At 40.2% G+C, this 18,759-nt stretch overlaps 1 protein-coding gene across 1 annotated transcript in view; it reads right to left on the bottom strand.

The window, feature by feature from the left end:
- Window positions 1-18,170, bottom strand: part of LOC120714461 (ras-related protein Rab-27B-like) — an 83,732-nt gene extending 65,562 nt beyond the window's left edge. The window contains exon 1 of the mRNA XM_040000692.1: window positions 17,881-18,170. The gene's annotated coding sequence lies outside the window, so the exon portion shown is untranslated. The remainder of the gene's footprint in view (window positions 1-17,880) is intronic.
- Between the last annotated feature and the right edge of the window lie 589 nt (window positions 18,171-18,759).

The raw sequence follows: 18,759 nt of genomic DNA, 5'->3' as shown, positions 1-18,759 counted from the left end.
GCAGAATGAAGACCGAAATAAAGGGAGTTGCAGTAGTCCAGCCTAAAGGTCACAAAGGCGTGAACAAGCTTTTCCAGGTCCTTATGCGGAACATAATGCCTAGCCTTAGAAATGAGACGCAGTTGGTAGAAACTAGATCTAACTACAGCGGACACTTGTTTATCAAATTTAAATGAGCTGTCCAGCAACACGCCCAAATTGCTAACAGTGTCAGAGATGGAATTGGCAAGGGAACCAAGGGCATCAGGAAGTTGGCCGCGAGGGATATTACTATCAAATACCACGATTTCCGTTTTCTTATCATCTAAGATAAGAGTTTCCTAAGAGCCATTCTTTGACCTCACACATGCACTCTTGAAAGCAGTGCAGAGACAGAGGAGGATCATCAGCTAGTTCAAAGTAGATCTGTATATCGTCAGCATAACAGTGAAAAGCGATATTGTATTTCTCAAAGATTGCGCCTAGAGGGAGCATATACAGTGAGACGAGAATAGGGCCCAGCACAGATCCTTGAGGCACGCCACAGCAGACAGGTGCAGCGGAGGAGGAACAGGTGCCCAGGTTGACCGAGAAGGACCTATTGGAGAGGTATGATTTAAACCAATCAAGGGCGACACCTCTAATGCTTACAGTATGCTCAAATCTCACTAATAAGATGTTGTGATCCACCATGTCAAAAGCAGAGGATAAATCCAATAGAACTAGGACCGCAGAGCGTCCAGTATCAGCAATTAGAAGATAATTAAGGACCCTAAGCAACGCTGTTTCAGTGCTGTGACGTGGTTTAAAGGCAGCCTGGAATTTATCAATAATGTCATTCACATCCAAATAAGCCTGGAGTTGTAAAAGAACCATCCTCTCAAGAATTGTATACAGGAACGGGAGCTTAGAGGTCGGTCTGGATAATGCGCCCTGCATCAAAACAATAATGATTCAGAGATGGTTTTAGGAGCACAACACTGAGTTTGAGGTGTTGTCTTGGCCTCCAAGTTCTCCAGATCTCTGTCCAATCAAGCATTTGTGGGATGTGCTGGACAAACAAGTTTGCTCCATGGAGGCATCACTTTGCATCTTATAGGGCTTAAAGGATCCGTTGCTAACATCTTGGTGCCAGATATCACAGCACACTGCCAGGGTTATAGTGGAGTCAACAGGTCAGAGGCATGGACTTTTTGGTAGCAAAAGGGGAACCAACATAATGTTAGACACGGGGCAGTTATTGTGTTATTCTGAAATGTTACCCTTTTGTTTGAGACAGCTGTATTGCCACTTCAAAATCAACTAAAATTAACTAATGTAACTAATGTTATACCTTGTAGTGATGTTAGCAAGCTACTCATTACCCATCCTAATATTTCAATCCGCATCCTCTCAAGAAAAGATAATGTTAATAATTTAAATAAACTGTCTGCCACCATCATGGTAGTGATTGAAAACAACTTTAATAACTTTCAAACCTTAACGAAAAGGAGCTTATGTATGGTAACGTGACATCCCCAATTGCAAGATGTTGACCAAGCATTTAAACCCCCAAGAACCAAATATAATAGCATCTACCCACTCCACAGGAAAAGATCTACTTAGAAAACCTGGATGCCACAGGACATCTCCTATATGGTATATATAATTTATATCAGCTGAAACATTGCTTGAAATTTGCCCCGAATAGTGACTATTATTAATCCTTTATTTATCCAGGTAAAAAATCTCATTGAGATTAAAAATCTCATTTCCAAGAGAGACCTGGCATCATAGCAACAAAAGTCACATACCACATAGGTATATAACATTTAAAACAAATACAATATCCCATACAAACATGTGTAAAATATACAATAACAAACTATTCGAAAAAAATTAAAAAATTAAAAAAAAAAAAAAATCTTAAATTCTTAGCCATTCCCACTCCAAATACAAACATCCCATTGTTCTTGCTGACAGAAAACAAAATTCTAGTGGGAAAATACTCAATCTTGGCACAAATATACTATCAAACTGGCTTCTATGTCTTTGCAGAGGTGCAAAGTAATGTTTGGCAATTTGCAGGTCGTAGTAGCGCCCCAATTTTAACCACAAAGTGATGAAGTAGGAGGTGAAACAGAACTACTCAAGTTGAAATGAAGAACGCTACATGCCGCCTGACAGCAGGAATGCTACATCAGGCTCCAGATTCATTAAATTATTGATAAGAACCAATTGCTGTGGCAGGATATTGCTGTATTTGCATACAACCTCAATTTTTCTTAGATTATGACTAATATATTGTTGTTTACACTTAGCCTTCTGCAATAATAATTATTTCACTCTAAGTGAAGTGTGTTGTTCATATTTAACTACATATCTACTATTTATTATGGCTAAGACTCCGTGATATGACTGAATCATTACCATGACCTTAAAGACAATTTTCTGATATATAGCACCATGAAAGAAACACAGTAAGCAATTATGCTTGCAGGGAGGTCATGTGATTCATAACCACAGCAGCTTGCACTTAAGCTTGGGAGAATACAAACTTGCAGTAAGCACAGATGTCCCAGCAAACACACACACACACACACACACACACACACACACACACACACACACACACACAGTGTGATATTTCTGTGAATACCCTACATCCACTGCTGCGGGTTACATTCATTATTAATAAGCTTCAATTAGTTTGTAATCTGCTTCTTCCTTTTACAGCAAAGATTCAGGCTGCTTAGCTGTCAAATACAGACTCCGAAAACATTGAAGAATAAATAAAATTAAGCATAAAAAAAATTGTGATGTATCAGAATGTGAATATCATGTCTGCCAAAGGTTCACAAAAAACAAAGTGATGTTTTGTTTTTGTTCTTATTCTAAACCAAGAGCAATTTTCCAGCTAGAACCAGCACCACATTGCACTGATCCATCAGGATGACTTGCTTCCCAGCTTATCAGTTCCTTTCATCAATGCTGGTATGTTTTTCTAACAAGCTGCCATCACAAAAATAACAATGTCAGACTCAAAGCAAGTTTTTTGCACACCCGAGTTACCTACATGCTTTTTTCTACTCCATTTATGAACTTCGTTCTGATTCAAAGATGGTTGGCTTGAGGCTGAAAATCTGTGTAGACCTACTTTCTTCTACATTTAAAGCTGAATAGGAATCACTAGTGAAATTGATAAAGAAAGAAACCTAAAGAGAATTGATACTAGCACTGGTATGAAAAAAAAAAAAAAAGTCCTGTTTAAGGTAGCCTTAAATTAAATGTATATTAATTATCTTAGTTTATTAGCCAGTAGGTTAGCCAAACATCCAAATTTCGCTTTTGTGGATAGTTGAATCAAACTATATTTATGTGCATGCTTCATGTCAAGGGGTTTGTCTTTCAGCATTGATGTTATCTCTTATCACAGGAAACTAAAGCTGAGCTGCTGTTCAAACAGCACATCCACCGACAAAAGGCGCAAACAGAATTAAGCATTAATGTGACGTAGGCCACACTGGGACATGAATTATGGTTAATAACGTTCACATAAAATAACAAACTAACCATTTTGAGACTTTTTTTTTGGTAAAACATGTTAGCCTAACAGCAGGTTACAAATGAACATATTAGCCAACTTAGTGGTTTCTTTGGATGATTCGCTTTGATGCAACTGTCTTCTGATTGGACGCCACTCGCAACAAAACATCACAATCTAAGGAATGTGTGGCTTTTGTGTTCATGGCCTGAGCCGTGATGGACTTTTAACGTTGTACAAATGTTGTTGTCACTTATGAGGACTAAAAATTCAGATTTCATAAAACAGAAGCTTCAGCAGGCCATATTTACAGTCTCTTCTATAGCAAATTATTTTCTGGAAAAATGTCTCATAAATTCCAGCTAGTGTTTAAGACATTAACAAGTAGGCTGTAATAGGCAAGGTGACAGTGTGAAAGGTGAAGATTTAACAGGCACCTTGTTCAGTTTTTGTTTTTGTTTTTTTTGTTTTTTAAACTACATCATTTATTCTGGTGCCAGTATGCATGATCAAAAACAATAGGTAGCAATGAATTTAATTTCTTCTTCATAAGCTTGGTTTGTTGACTAATGAGAAGGAAAATCAGCTCCAGTTAAAATTTCAAGGCAATTCTTGGACGATTTAGACATTTTACATTCTACACTCATTTTTAATCATCTTCTGGCTCAATTTAGCTGTGTCATTAAAGAAAGATAAATCCAAATTTTCAGAAGTGTCCTACTGAAGTGCCAAATCTGACATCTTTTCCTCCCACACAGTCACAAGGGGGGGAAAGACAGAGGGAGAGAGAAAAGAGAAAAAAAAAAAAAAAAAAAAAAAAAAAAAAAAGATGGCACCCAATCACAAAATGTCAAGGCAGTAGAGTTTAATAAAGAACCACTCTGCAGGCCTGACTTCTGCCTGTCAAAGTGGAGAGAGCAGGGAGGCAATATATTAAAAAAAAAAAAAAAAACAAGTGCAGAAAAATCAAAATGTCAAGGTTTCCCCCAAAACAAGAGGACATTAAAAATGCTTTCTAGGCCTTCTGCTTCCAGGTGCCCACATCGCTGAGTCAAAGTCTGATTGGTGCAAAGACTAAAGGGGGGAAAAAAAAAAAAAAAAAAAAAAAAATCCCTACCTGCCAAGCATGCTATAGGAAGAAAAAGGAAAAAAAACCATTTCCAGCCTGCAAATACAAGGGGAGGAAGCCCTTGTTTGACAGACAGGCGTGTATAGGAAGAAGAACAGAAAAGAGAAAGGCGGAGGAGGGTTGTCAGAGGATAATTTAGCCTCAGACTTTCGAGCAGCAAATCAACACAGTCTATCACATGAAAGGCATAAAGAAGCAAAGAAAGAACAAATGAAAGACAAAGAAAAGTGGAGATTGTGTTTAGTCCCACGAGCATCCTTGGCAGTGCCACATTTCTCCTTTCTTTATGGTTTATTAATTCATGGTCAGTTGATCTACAAAAAAAAAAAAAAAAAAAAAAGACCTCAGCTCTCTGGCTCCCTTGCTTTCATCTTCTAATAAGTATTAAATAATGTTCACATGTACAGTGATTATTATGAAACATAATAAGCAGCAAGCAGCGTGAGGTCTAAAAAAGAAGTGCTGCTCTGAATATAAAACATGGACATAGGCTCTTTCTGAAGACTGAGCAAATTCACTCTAATGGCCAGCAGGAGGCGACTCCTTGGCTACATCCCTAGGTGCACAGGTATTTTGGCAAACCTAGCCTTTTCTATGCATTTTGGCTTTCGTCCACACATAAACAGCTTTTTGGATGACTCAAAACTGAGCTTCTGGAAGAACTCCTTCAAAAGCGAAGACTTTAGAAAAAACATGTTTTTGCATTTACATGCAGACAACATCAAAGGTGTTCTAGCAAAAGTCACTGGTGTTCATCTTTATCTTCAATTCACGTCAGACTGTGTGCCATATAATTGTTTGTTGCACTACATTTCTTCAAGGTTAGGCTTATATTGCCACCTGTTGCTTTGGAGATGTTTTTTAGATGAACTTTGGGGGGGAATGACCTTTCTTGTGATCTGTGACCTTAGCAGAAGCATTTGGGCTGGGTTTATGATCTTTATCAATGGTGTCATATCACAGTATATTTAATAAGATATGACTTTCATTTTGGACTAAAGCTTTACCTACATATGTGGTTGCAGTATTGTCACAATGCCACAGCTACAATGGCTTCATGGTGTTATGCTTAAGCCCTGAATGTCTTTATCTTTAAATTAATGCTAGAAGTATTAATTATTGTTTAACCTGCAAAATTATTTCACAATTAATTGAATAATCAGCCAAAATTAGTGAGATGCTACCTGGTCTCATGGGTGGAGGCCACAACGCAAGCTCAGAGAAACAACACCTATATATCATGCGTAAGCCTCAGAGAACGTAGCGCCTCTTTAGTATAAGAATCGATGTTAGCCACAATCATTAAAAACGGCAGTACCCAGCAAGGAGTTCCCCATCATGAGAAGTTGTAATCCTGGTATTTATGAGCAAGGATAAAAGTGGCAGCTGCAAGGAGAAAATGTACCGCCGAGCTGATTTACTGTCCAGAAGAACAGTCTTCATTATTGATTCTTCTGTGCTTTCAGATCCTGCAGTCAGCCAAAGATTTCCTGTTCTTACCCTTTCAGTCTGTAAAGCCTCCATCTCTCTGCCTAAAGCAGAGAGATGGAGGCTTTTTTTTGGGCTGTATTTTAATGTGTTAGGAGGAGAGCTGACCAGCAAGTCAGTCCGGCACTAAACACTGTCACCAATAATTCAGCTTTTGCAGTCAGGACCATATATTTGGACGATGGCAATAGTTCCAGATTTTGACCTCTTTACACCACCGTGAAAATTGGATAAAAATGGAGCAATTAAGATGTGACTGAAGAAAAGTCATAACCCTGAAAAGTAAACTGAAAACTAACTGATAAGTGTTACAGCCAGATGTGGCCTGCTCTCTATTCATTTAGAGGAAATTAAGGAGATAAAAATCGCATCCGGAACCTTTAAGTGTTGAATCTGTATCGGATCGCTGTTCATCTCAATAGAGAAGACTCACAGGTTCCATACTTAAGAAAATAAACCTTGCAGCAGTTTGTGCAGTTACTTATATTTTTCTGGTGAGGACAATATTGTAAAAAAAAAAAAATATTGTTTTTAAAATAGCATTGTTCAGATATTATGAGATTCTTTGTATGTATGGTAGTCCATGTTTGGCATCCCATGCCTTTGAAATCCTCCTTCTCTCTCAGCCACCCTCCTGTTTATCCAGCTGTAAATTATACAGACTGACTGGCTGAACCGAGTGAGACCCTTGAGATCAAATCGTTAACCTGAATGTGTCACAGCATCTTTATCCTCAAACCAAAAGACAACTCCAAAAACTACAGAGAGTTTAACTATACACAGGTTTTTGACTGGTCGCTGGCACCAGTTTTCATTATTAACCAATTTACTGTTTTCTCTTTCATTTGTAAAGGCAATTTACCAGTTATTAAACTAACTGCATCAGTTAACAGTCTAATAACTGTGTTGATAATTGTAAAATATGGCACTGTAGGGAGCGCTGTTTTGAATTTAATCAAGTGAGCTCAGTCAGTCACAAGAGAGAAAAAAAAAAAAAAAAAAAAAAAAGAAAATGTTACGTTTCGAGGATGTTTTGAACCAAAAAGCAGATGTCTACATTCACTTAGGTCCCTGACAGCTGCTAAACGAATTATGTGAACATAATTCGTTACCTTTATCTATTTGATGTTAATGTGTGAACTGTTTTATTTTTTATTGTTTTATGTAAAGCACTTTGGTATGCCCAAGGCTTTTAAATGTGCTCTATAAATAAAGATTGTTGTTGTTGTTGTTGTTAAACAGTCACAATACAACAGCTGCAACCAATTTTAAAGTATAGCACATCCAACTCATGTCTTAATGGAAGACACATTAAACATTTGTTAATATGTCACCAAAGTAAAAACCAGCCTTCAGTTACTGATAATATTTCTCTGTGATAAAGCTATGAATACAGTAGAGGTGGGCGTTATAAACGGTATATGGTAGAAACAATATAAATTTGGCCATCGGTAGAGATTTTGACTATACCGCTCTACCAGAAGCCTTGGATGAACCGGGATGTTCGTCTCCTCCTGAAAGCCCGCAAGACCTCCTTTAGGTCAGGAGATGCACATGCCTACAGTACAGCTAGGGCTAAGCTAAAGAGGGGTATCAAAAAAGCCAAATACCATTACAAAAAGAAGGTAGAAGAACACTTCTCCAACTCCAACTCCCAACGCATGTGCCAAGGACTCCAGACCATTACAGACTACAGGACCACCAAACCCTCCCCCGCATCCTCTGATGTCTCCTTCCACAACGAGCTCAACAACTTTTATGCTCGTTTTGAGCGAGAGAATTCCAACAACTACAACCAAAGCAGACGTGACGCCGGACCACCACCCACTGACTCTCTCCCCCACTGATGTAGGAGCGGTGCTGAGCAGGATTAATGTCCACAAGGCTGCAGGCCCTGATGGCATCCCTGGGCGTGTTCTCAGAACGTGTTCTGGGGAGCTTGCAGGAGTGCTGACAGACATATTCAACCTGTCCTTGGCCCACGCTGTGGTACCGGCCTGCTTCAAATCCACCTCCATCGTCCCGATACCAAAAAATTCCAACCCATCAAGCCTCAATGACTACCGCCCAGTAGCCCTCACCCCCATCATCACAAAGTGCTTAGAGTAGCTGGTCCTAGCACACTTCAAATCCTGTCTCCCCCCCACCCTGGACCCCCACCAATTCGCATACCGTCAGAACAGGAGCACAGAGGATGCAGTCTCCATCGCACTGCACTCTGTCCCCTCACACCTGGACAATAACAACACCTACGCCAGAATGCTGTTTATAGACTTCATTTCAGCATTCAATACAATCCACCCCTCACAACTCATCAGGAAACTGACAGACCTAGGCATCAGTTCCCTCATGTGTAACCGGCCCCAACATGTCCGGCTGGATAACCACTGCTCATCTACAATCACAATGAACACCGGTGTACCACAAGGCTGTGTGATGAGCCCTTTCCTCTACTCCCTATTTACCCATGACTGCAGACCTGCCGATGGTACCAACACCATCATTAAGTTTGTAGATGACACCACGGTGATTGGCCTCAACGATGAGGCCGCCTACAGGGAGGAGGTGGATCATCTGGCTGAGTGGTGCGACACAAACAACCTGCTGCTCAACATTGAGAAGACCAAGGAGCTCATCGTGGATTACAGGAGGAATGCTGACCCACATCCACCTATCCACATTAAGGGGACGGCTGTGGAGCGTGTGAGCAGCTTCAAGTTCCTGGGTGTCCACATCTCCGAGGATCTCATCTGGATGACCAACTGCTCCAAGCTGGTCAAGAAGGCTCACCAGCGCCTCTTCTTCTTGAGGACTCTGAGGAAGAACCACCTGTCCTCAGACATCCTGGTGAACTTCTATCGTTGCACCATCGAGAGCATCCTGACCAACTGTATAACAGTCTGGTACGGGAACTGCTCTGCCTCGGACCGGAAGCCGTTGCAGAGGGTCGTGAAAACTGCCCAGCGCATCGCCGGAGCACCACTTCCTGCCATAAAGGAAATCTACAGGAAGCGGTGTCTGAAAAGGGCTGGGAAAATCATCAAAAACCCCAGTCACCCATCACATGGACTCTTCACCCTCCTGCCCTCTGGGAGGCGCTACAGGAGCCTCCGGACTAAGACCACCAGGTACCGGAACAGCTTCTTCCCCACAGCCGTCAGACTCCTGAACTCTGCCTCCTGACATCTGACCCACGTTAACACATGGACTGAACATACACACACACCCACAACCACTAGCACTTTATATAGCCTCTGTAGAAAGTAGCCACATATTTCACTTATAACTGTACTACTGTATAAACAATCATTCTGTACAATACGATAACTATAATTCTACAACTGTTTATAACTTTCTGCATAGTTTCATATCCTGTTTTTATATCCTGTTCATAGCTTGTATACCCACTGTACATACTTGTAGCATATTCATAACATACCTTCATACCGTGTACATTGTAACATACCTATAACAGACCCATTTCTGTAATATATCTATATAACTATATCATTGCTAATATATATTTTGTAATATATCTATATCATGGCTAAAGCACTTCTGGATGGATGCAAACTGCATTTCGTTGTCTTGTACTTGTGAGGTGTGCAATGACAATAAAGTTGAATTTTATTCTATCCTATTCTACCGCAATAGCGCATGTTGATGGTGTCATCAAGCTGCACCCGTTTTGGTCGAAAGCATTGCAGCGGCTGCAAACAACATCATCTGCAAATTATGCCGGGCGACAGTAATAGCAAAGAGACGAAGCACTTTTGGAATATGGGGAAAGCCAAAAACTGCACTTTCTCCACTTCCGTACCATTGATTCATTAAAGCTGAATTCTCTCGCAGCTGCTCTATTCCCATGCTGCAGTATATTAATGACAAACCTCGTATTGTAGATGGATTATCTCAGTTGTTCTCCTGACTGAAGTTTGGTCAGTTTATAGCATTCTGCCATGCAATTGCATTTGCCACCAGAAACCCTCACGTTAACCTTTATCGAGTGGAAAAAAGTTAGCGTTCATCCTCCAGTTGCACTGTGCTAATGTTATGCTAATGTAGCTGTTTTGCTAGCGATCACGTAGCACATCATTATATACCAGCTAGTCCAACTTCAATAACCCTACAAAAGTCACTGCTGTTTAGTTTCCTGTCTTCATTAATGTCGAAAGTGATAGCAGAGCTGTACTTTAATTTTTTTCAGAAATCTCTCAGTCAGAACATGGCATATCATGTTTAGGTGGAAACTAGCGAGCTAACTTCCTGTTAACTTCTAACTCTCTTAAATTTAATAACTTCTGTTTTCATGGATGCGTGGATATTAAACTTAATTGTTACACCTAGTAAAGCAGCAACACTGATCATTTTATTAAAGATGAAAGAATTTAGACAGTTTTTAACTCTCAGTGATGCTTCAGTTTTCATTTGACTTTGGGACTTGAAGCGGACGGAGTTTTGGACCCAGATTACTCCACAAGGCTCCTGACTACGGCAGCCGTAATGCTCCGGCAATCCATCAAGCGGTGCGGCTTCGTAGCTTTCAGATTTCTGCGCACCGTGTACTACAGTAAGCACAACCAGAATTCATACATAAGGCACTGTCGATTTTTAGAAAATGGGGGAAAAGTAAATAAATTTAAAAAAAAAAAAAGTGTAAAATGTGTTATACAAAAGAAAAGACTATATCGCGATATATATCATTACTGCACACGCTTCAAATTATACCATGATATGGATTTTAGGCCATATCGCCCAGCCCTAGAATACAGTCATTAAAACACCCAAGCAGAAAGATTAATCGTGTGTACGGCTTTAACAAACTATTACTTCAATTTCTGAATATGTTGATTTGTGTTTAATATGTGAACATTTTCAGTCTGTTTCAAACCACAGATCGGTGTTTAAACTCACCAGCATTTAAAATAATGGTCATGCCAACCAATATTAGCACCACTAAAACATCAAGCTAAAGAGCTAATGATTTAAAAAAAAAAAAAAAAAGAAAGAAAGAAACTTAAATATTAGCATAAGCGGGTTCCTATTCAATTAAGTAAATCAAGTTTATTTTACTATCAATTAGATTTCACAACACAGCAATTTGGTGTTTTTGAGACACTGAAAACACAGAACTGTTTATACCAAGGTTAAGTAAAGCTAAACTAAAAACTAAAACTAGATGTGACAACAAGTCACAAGTTTAGTAAACTAAAATAACAGATTTTAAATGAAAAATAGACGTCGTCACTGAAAAAAGTGAAACTGAAATGATTTTGTGAACTTGAAAAACTAACTAAAATAAAAATCAGTCAATGAAAAACAAAATTTAAAATAATTTATGAAGCTTTAAGCAGACAACCATTGGATAGGTTTAATGGGAGACAAGCATTTGTTTGTGTGTGCATGTGTGTGAGTGTTACCTCTTGAGAACTCTCTTGCCACATTTGCTATTTTGCTTTGCTTTAATGCTCGAAACTTTGAGCCATCACCAATTCATGGATCCAGATAGAACATTTTTCAGGCTGGCTGATCATTTCGATGATCATTTTGGTGGCATCTTCTTCAGTGGTTTTCTACACATTTTGTGCCCAAGCCACACCAAAGGGAAAGCCAAATGGCTTTTAGGCGCACTTTTTCAAATCTGCGCTTCACTGGTATCGAAATCGCCCGCATCGGCCTTATCAGACACTTTCACATAAAGCTGCCTCAACATTCTTTTAGGGTTTTACTCAGTAGGGATGTTTGGGTTCCTAGTGCCTCTTCAGTTTGCTTCCTACCATGATACCATCAGCTCCTCTCAGCAGATGATACACTTGGGCTGAGAGCTTTTGACTTCCAATAGACCAGTAGCTTCACAATGTTTTTTACTGACGGTTTGATTTTCCACTCCACTCATACATTTTCTATCCTCGTGACCATCTCTCAGGGTCTTGATGTGTCACACTTTAATATTTTCGCCTCTTGAGTCACTGCGCAAAAGAACATGGGTTCCTTATGACAAGGTTTTTTTTTTTTTCTTTAACAGCTTGCAGGCTATTAGCAAACGAGTGCCTGCAAAATACAGTACAGTAAATAAAAAGTTCCTTCATAACATTGTGTGCAATAATGTATGACCAAATCCCACGGTACACCTGGACTCGCGTCAAGGCAGACCAGTGTGCCATAACACTCCATTTGGGAACTATTGTTGTACAACGATTTAAATGCCTTTTGAGTCAGTAATTAAAAGATAAAAATGTATACAGTGAAGGCAGGTTCGGCATCCCAAGGATATTTAACAGTAATCACTTTCAGCCCTGTGCTATCTGCACCTCAAGCCTTGCAGCCCTTTGGTGTGAGTCATTTAGTCTCTGATATGCAGCAGATGACTTATGCAAAGGAAGGTCCAGAGAACGAACTGGAATTCTAAAGTAAAAATAAAAACTGAAGTGCTTCTGCGCATCATAAGCACATAAATTTGTGATAAATCACAGAGATACACTTAATTATCCATGACAGGTCTGGTGTGCCAGTCAGCTCTTTAACGCTGTAAAATAAACGTGGGATCTTTGGATCCAGCCAGCAATTGAGCTTCAACTCAACTCGATTATTTCTGCCAGGAAACATTTGTATAACTAAAAGTTAATTCTCCTGACAGACCATACTCTCAGGAAAGCCAACACGCAGACACCATGCTCGACCTGAAGAGGAGTGTTTCTGCAGCAAGGCCCTTGCTATCAAGTGGAAATCTTATCTATGCATTAATCATCTTAGGAAGGCTGAATCCTGCTGTTTCTGGTCGATACACTGCAGGTGGGTGGCAGGAGGAAGAAGAGGAGGAGAGGGAGGGAGTGACAGAGACAGAGAGCCAGAAGGAAAGGGCAGAGTGGTTAGGGAGGCTGTCTTGGAGGCAAAAGGTCACTGTGAATCATCACAGCAAAACACCTAACGTGAGCGCCCCTATTCTTCCCGAATAAACCTCAAAGGTACCAACTGCATTTTCAGACTTTAGAACGGAAGCTGCCAATACAACTCGGGAAATGGCATGAAACTTCCATAAGCCTGTATATCTTGAAATCTGTCTAATCCAACTGTGATTCCATATGATTGTTACCTCAGACCAGCAACACAGAAATTATGGAGGACCAGAGAAAACTGTTAGCCCTCAAGTTTTTTTCAAAAGCAGGACAAACTGTAAGCTTCCACAGAAAACCCATCCAAGCACCAAGAACACTACAGATAGAAAGATCCAATATTTAAGTGCCTTAAACCAGCACTGCTTTTAACTGACACCAGGTGGCAATGCCTGTGGTTGGAAAGCGATTTCTGGTGCTATTAAAGCCTACAGGGAAACTGCTTTAACCTCATTGACTCTCTTGACTGCTGGTTGGCACTGTGCTGCCTCTTCAAATCTTAAAGTAGAGTTAGGAGTGAGAGATCCAGATCATGGAACCTGCAGATCTCTGCGATACCTCATCTTTGGTAAAACTGAAGATTTTGAGCCCCTGGGAACGAGAATAGTTTGGTGTTGCATGAACCATAAAACAGCATTTATAGCCCAGCCTAGTTTGCAATGCACATTTCAGATGAGACTTTAAAATAAAGAGAAGTTAATGAAGGAGAGTACAAAACACAAACATGAAAAACCTCATTATTTATGACTTAACCCACTTTAAAAGCATTTCTGCTTCAGATTCAGTTGGGATACTTTGTGAGTTTGCCCAGGTAAGAGAAACCATTTGTCCAAATTAGGATTTATTGACACCTTAAAAATTCCCACTGGACACTCATGTTACTGACCCAGAAACTGTGATTAACAGGTGAGCAACCAGGTCACTGACAACAAGATGAATTTAAAGGTTTCTGCACACAAATCTACAGACCTCTATGCTTCAGATGCATTACTATACTTAGAAAAATAACACTATGCGTGTGTCCACAGAGAGTGCCAAATGGATTCGGGCTGGTTGATATGTTTAAGTTTTCCAGTCAGCTGCTGTGATCCCAATATCCAGAGATTACGACCATTTTTCAAAGACGACAACCACGGAAAAAACTTTATGGTATAAAAATATCTAATGTCACCAGTTTAGGATTATTATACACGGACCTAACCAAAGCACTCAGAAGAAGGATGCCTTACAACCTTGAAATAATCAAGTGGCAACAGCACAGGCTTTTAAATGGAGAGGAAGTACAACCACACAGTTTTCTAAAATTGTTCTCAAACAAGAACTTTTCAGAAACGCTCACATTTTCTATTACATGTTACCTGCTATTTATTTAGCAGGCTGAATTCTGAAAAGGTCAGGCCATTAAATACAATAGGAAAAAAAAAATAACCAAGCCTGCTGCTAGCAGCAGATAGCTTCACCGAAAAGTGTTCAACCCTAGCACTGAGTCTCATGGTGACAAAATTTCATGTCATGTGAGCTTCTTTAAGACAATGAAATGTGATGAGATTCTCTCTCTTACCTTTATTGTGACCTCATGTCTAAAGTCTGAATTGTTTATTTAAATCTTTATAACTGGATGATCGTCATAGATGCTGCTTGTGATCAAGAGGTTACGCCACAACTCGATAATGGAGCATGAAATAACAAGATGCCTCTAAAACGCATGCAAGTTTGCTTTTACAACTCAGATGTGCCAGATGATCAATCTTTATATTTAACTCATTAGCTTCTGTCACAGACGAATTGCTGCACAAACGTGAAGTGTAACACACGGGCTGTCATGTCATCTTCCCATGAACTGTAAAAGAGCCCCGTTTTACTCATATCCAGTAAATGGAATTTAACCATGTCCCCATTTCTGTGACTCACAGCTGATCTGTGGTCACATTTAGGGATCAATATTCAGTGAAATTCTACACGTTGTAATTTACATTGCACATTTTACCCCTCAGCTGAATTACTGAAATCTAAGAAGGATTTTTAGCTAACAGACATACACGGGCATTGCTTGGCTTTGTTGAAGATTAAAAATTCACTGACCAGTTTTTCTGTATCAGTAGTTCACATCACAGCAGACCTGACAGCACAAGCAAAGAGCAACTTTTCCCTTCGCCTCATTCGTCTTTATTAATTTGTCTTTTTATGAAATTTGACCAAATGAATAGCAACTCTAAGGAAGCTGAGGCCTTTAGTGTGCACACTAACACCAGCACAGATAACAAGCCGGCAAGTCAGATGTTATTTGTAATTTCCATTATGAGCCTATCAGCAAGAAATCAGCTTGGATTCACTCTGCAGAAACAATAAAGCTGCCAGCAGCTCGGGGGATGGCGACCGCATTACCCATCCAATAAAGGCTGCTTCCGCTAATTACCTCTGCTCCTTCCATCTTTGTTTACAAACTGATTTATGAGTCAACAAAGACTCCAAGTCCACCTATGGGACAGAAGAAAATACTCATTACTGTCACACCTCCTCATCTGTGTGTGGACATGAAATATCATTTTCAAATTAGGTGAATTTACCTGGATTTAAAGCAAATGAAAAAATTGTAATTGTTTGCATAGGCCAGCAAGACTTCTATTCCCTTTACCTTATTTAAATTATGCACATTGACAATGAGTAGGAGAGTCATTTTCATATTTTTGTTTAATAAGAAGATCTCCATTTGAGCCCTGGGAAGAGAAATGAATCTTTTGGGGTTGCATCAGGAAGGCGGAGGGTATAAAAGTCTGCATAATCAAAAATGCGGAGCCACCCACTGTGGGGACCCCTTGTGAATAGAGTACCCACTGAAAGTGGCTTCTAAATTATAGTAAAACTGAATATTAATTACCTCACCAGGACGTTTAACATAGTTTGTCTGCGCTTGATTATGATGATATTGTTTCTATACATGCTTCCATATCGACATTGAAACTTCGAGTCTGTTTCGCAATGCATTATAATTCATCACAGGTGGTTCTTTTCATACTCACCATTGTATCTTTTATGAAGAAGTGGGATGATGCTCCCAGCAAACTGAAGAGAGGGTGCTTGTCTGCTTACCAGAGGGGCCGATGGCGCGATATGGCAGCCTCGCTTCTGTCAGTCTGCCCCAGGGCAGCTGTGGCTACAACTGTAGCTTGCCTCCACCAGTGTGTGAATGTGAGAGTGAATGAATAATGGAATTGTAAAGTGCTTTGGGTGCCTTGAAAAGCGCTATATAAATCCAATCCATTATTATTATTGTTATTATTATTATTATTACCTCAACTCCTTGACTGAATTTAAATAAAGTACCTACAATGTCAGGTTTCAGGACATTTGAACATCATCTGTAGCTCGTGTTCACACTGAGCTTGGGAAAACTGGATTCAGATTCATTGCTGCCCATAAATGGAACAAGCTCCAAAGAACTATTAAGCTGCATTCTCTGTAGGGTTTTACGTTTGTCTATCTGCAACTGTTCTTGTATGAGTTGGTCTTCATTTGTGTGTATAATGCATTTGTCCCTTAACTGTGCAGCTCTTTGTGTCAGTTTTTGAATGTTGCATGTGTATGTTTGTATGCAGTCCTCTCTTGAAAAATAGATCTCAATCTTAGTTAGCTTACCTGTTTAAATACAGGATTTAATAATAAAAGGCTAACCTTTATGTTTAAATTCCATTATGGAAAAAGAGAAATTTTACACAGAAGATAAAAGGTAAATGGACTGGTACTTATACATCACCTTGCTACTCTTGATCCCTTTGAGGCACTTTCTTACTACATGCATGATTACAGTGCAGTAGGCCAAAGGTAGGAGTACACTTTAGTTGAGGTCGCCAGTCGATCACACGCTGATATAATTCCCATAAAAATTTCTGATACCGATTCCTGCTGAGACTGTTGTTCTTCAGCTACAATGGTACAATTAGATTTAAAGAAATACATTTCTAAATAATATTTCAGGGAGACAGAGGAGATGCAAACACATAACCTTCCAGTTAATAATGACTGTCTATTGTTCCATGTTGATTCTAACAGGTAAATAATGCCAGGTTATCTTATACTTATGCTTTCTGATTTTAGCTCATATTCATTTAAGGCCACCCTTACCTCTGACTGAGTGCCCCAGGCAAACAGAAGGTTTGAACAGCAGGTGGGTGAGGTTTCTGTGCTTACAGCCAAAAGTGACATCATACAGAGCCAAGAATAATTCATTAAAATAAACTTTCAGAAACCGAGTCTTCTCTGCAGGCTGCACCAAACTGTGGTTCGCTTTCTGGTGGCTTCAGCAGGCCACTGCTTTGTGGAAAAAACAAAACAAACCCCATACATGAAAAGGTTCAAAGCAAACTGTTGCTGTAAAGTTGGAGCCGCACCGTTGTGCAAGACATCGCTTTATCTTTCGCATTTACCGGAAGCACAGCTTCAAAACTGAAGTTTAACGCAGCATTTCTGAATTTCACTCTCACACACCTGCCTGTCAGGTGAAGCAGCTATCACGTCACTTATATGCACGTGCGTGAACACCCACGCAGACTCCAACTACGATCACAGTGCACGCGGACTCCAAAGAGGAAAATGCACGAGAGTCGTTTGCGTAAATGGCGTAGAGGTGCAGCGCTTTGCATGTGCAGTGGGCTGATAACAGACTGTTGGTCTGGAGGCTGCAGACACTTTGCTCCTCAGCAGATCCTCCAGCAGCCCTGCGCCGGGGCTATGACTCATACCGCCTGCCTGCTACCGATGCTGGACACGACAAGTAACACGCACCGAACACCAACAAGCAAACACGCGTCTGCGCCAGGCACCAGCCGAGCCCGCAGGAAACATTCCGCTCTTTTCTTTTTGCCACTCACCTTTCTTTGACGCTACAGAAACAAACTCAGATCCTCCTCTCAGGTGTCTGCTTCTGCCTGGCCAGTTCGTCTCCTCCTCCTCCTCCGAGACGTCGCATCGCTCCCACAGTCCTGTTCGAGGGGTAAATCCGGGCAGAGATCAGCAGCCTGCCCGGAGCGCAGCGTGATGTCCCAGCGGGCTGTTTGTTGGAGCTACAGGCTGGGGACAGCTCGAGAGTACCTCTGAGAGTCCTGCGAGTCTGATGGATGTCGCACGGCTTCCTTTAGGGTGGAGAATAGACGATCGAGCTGCTTTCAGGGACTCTCTGTGACCTCGGATTTTTCATCTTTTTGGCTAAGACGTGCATCGATGTGCCCATACTGTGACTAAATATCAATAAGTTTTTGTGTTGATATTATTATGTGATATGTTCTATATAACAAGCACGTTATTAGTAGCGCACTCAATAATAAAAATACAACATATTGGTTTCATTATATGGAATGCCATTTATGCCAATTTAAAGACATAAATACACAATAAATATTAGGCAAATAATTCTGGAACTGTGCTATGAAAGTCCACTTTGATAATGCTGATATAAAAAGATACTTAAAGTGTAAAATGTAAAATGCTTGTATGAATGGGTGTAAATAGGTGAACAAGGCAAAGAGCGCTCCAATAAAAGTAGAAAAGCACTACATAAAAACCAGTCCATTTACTGCACATTCAGTGCCTTCACACACACACACATACCTTCATACATGTCACTACCAAGCACTTATGTGCAGAATCTCTCACACACACACACACACACACACACACCTTCATACACCAAGTGACTTTTTGCACAATACTCCGTCTTTTGCACATTTCTATTGTACTGTAGTGTAATTGTA

This window comes from Simochromis diagramma, unplaced genomic scaffold (genome assembly GCF_900408965.1).
Source record: "Simochromis diagramma unplaced genomic scaffold, fSimDia1.1 OVJJ01000596.1, whole genome shotgun sequence".
NCBI lineage: Eukaryota > Metazoa > Chordata > Actinopteri > Cichliformes > Cichlidae > Simochromis > Simochromis diagramma.
Note: the sequence above shows the minus strand (reverse complement) of the source record. Positions and strands in the feature narration are given on the sequence as shown.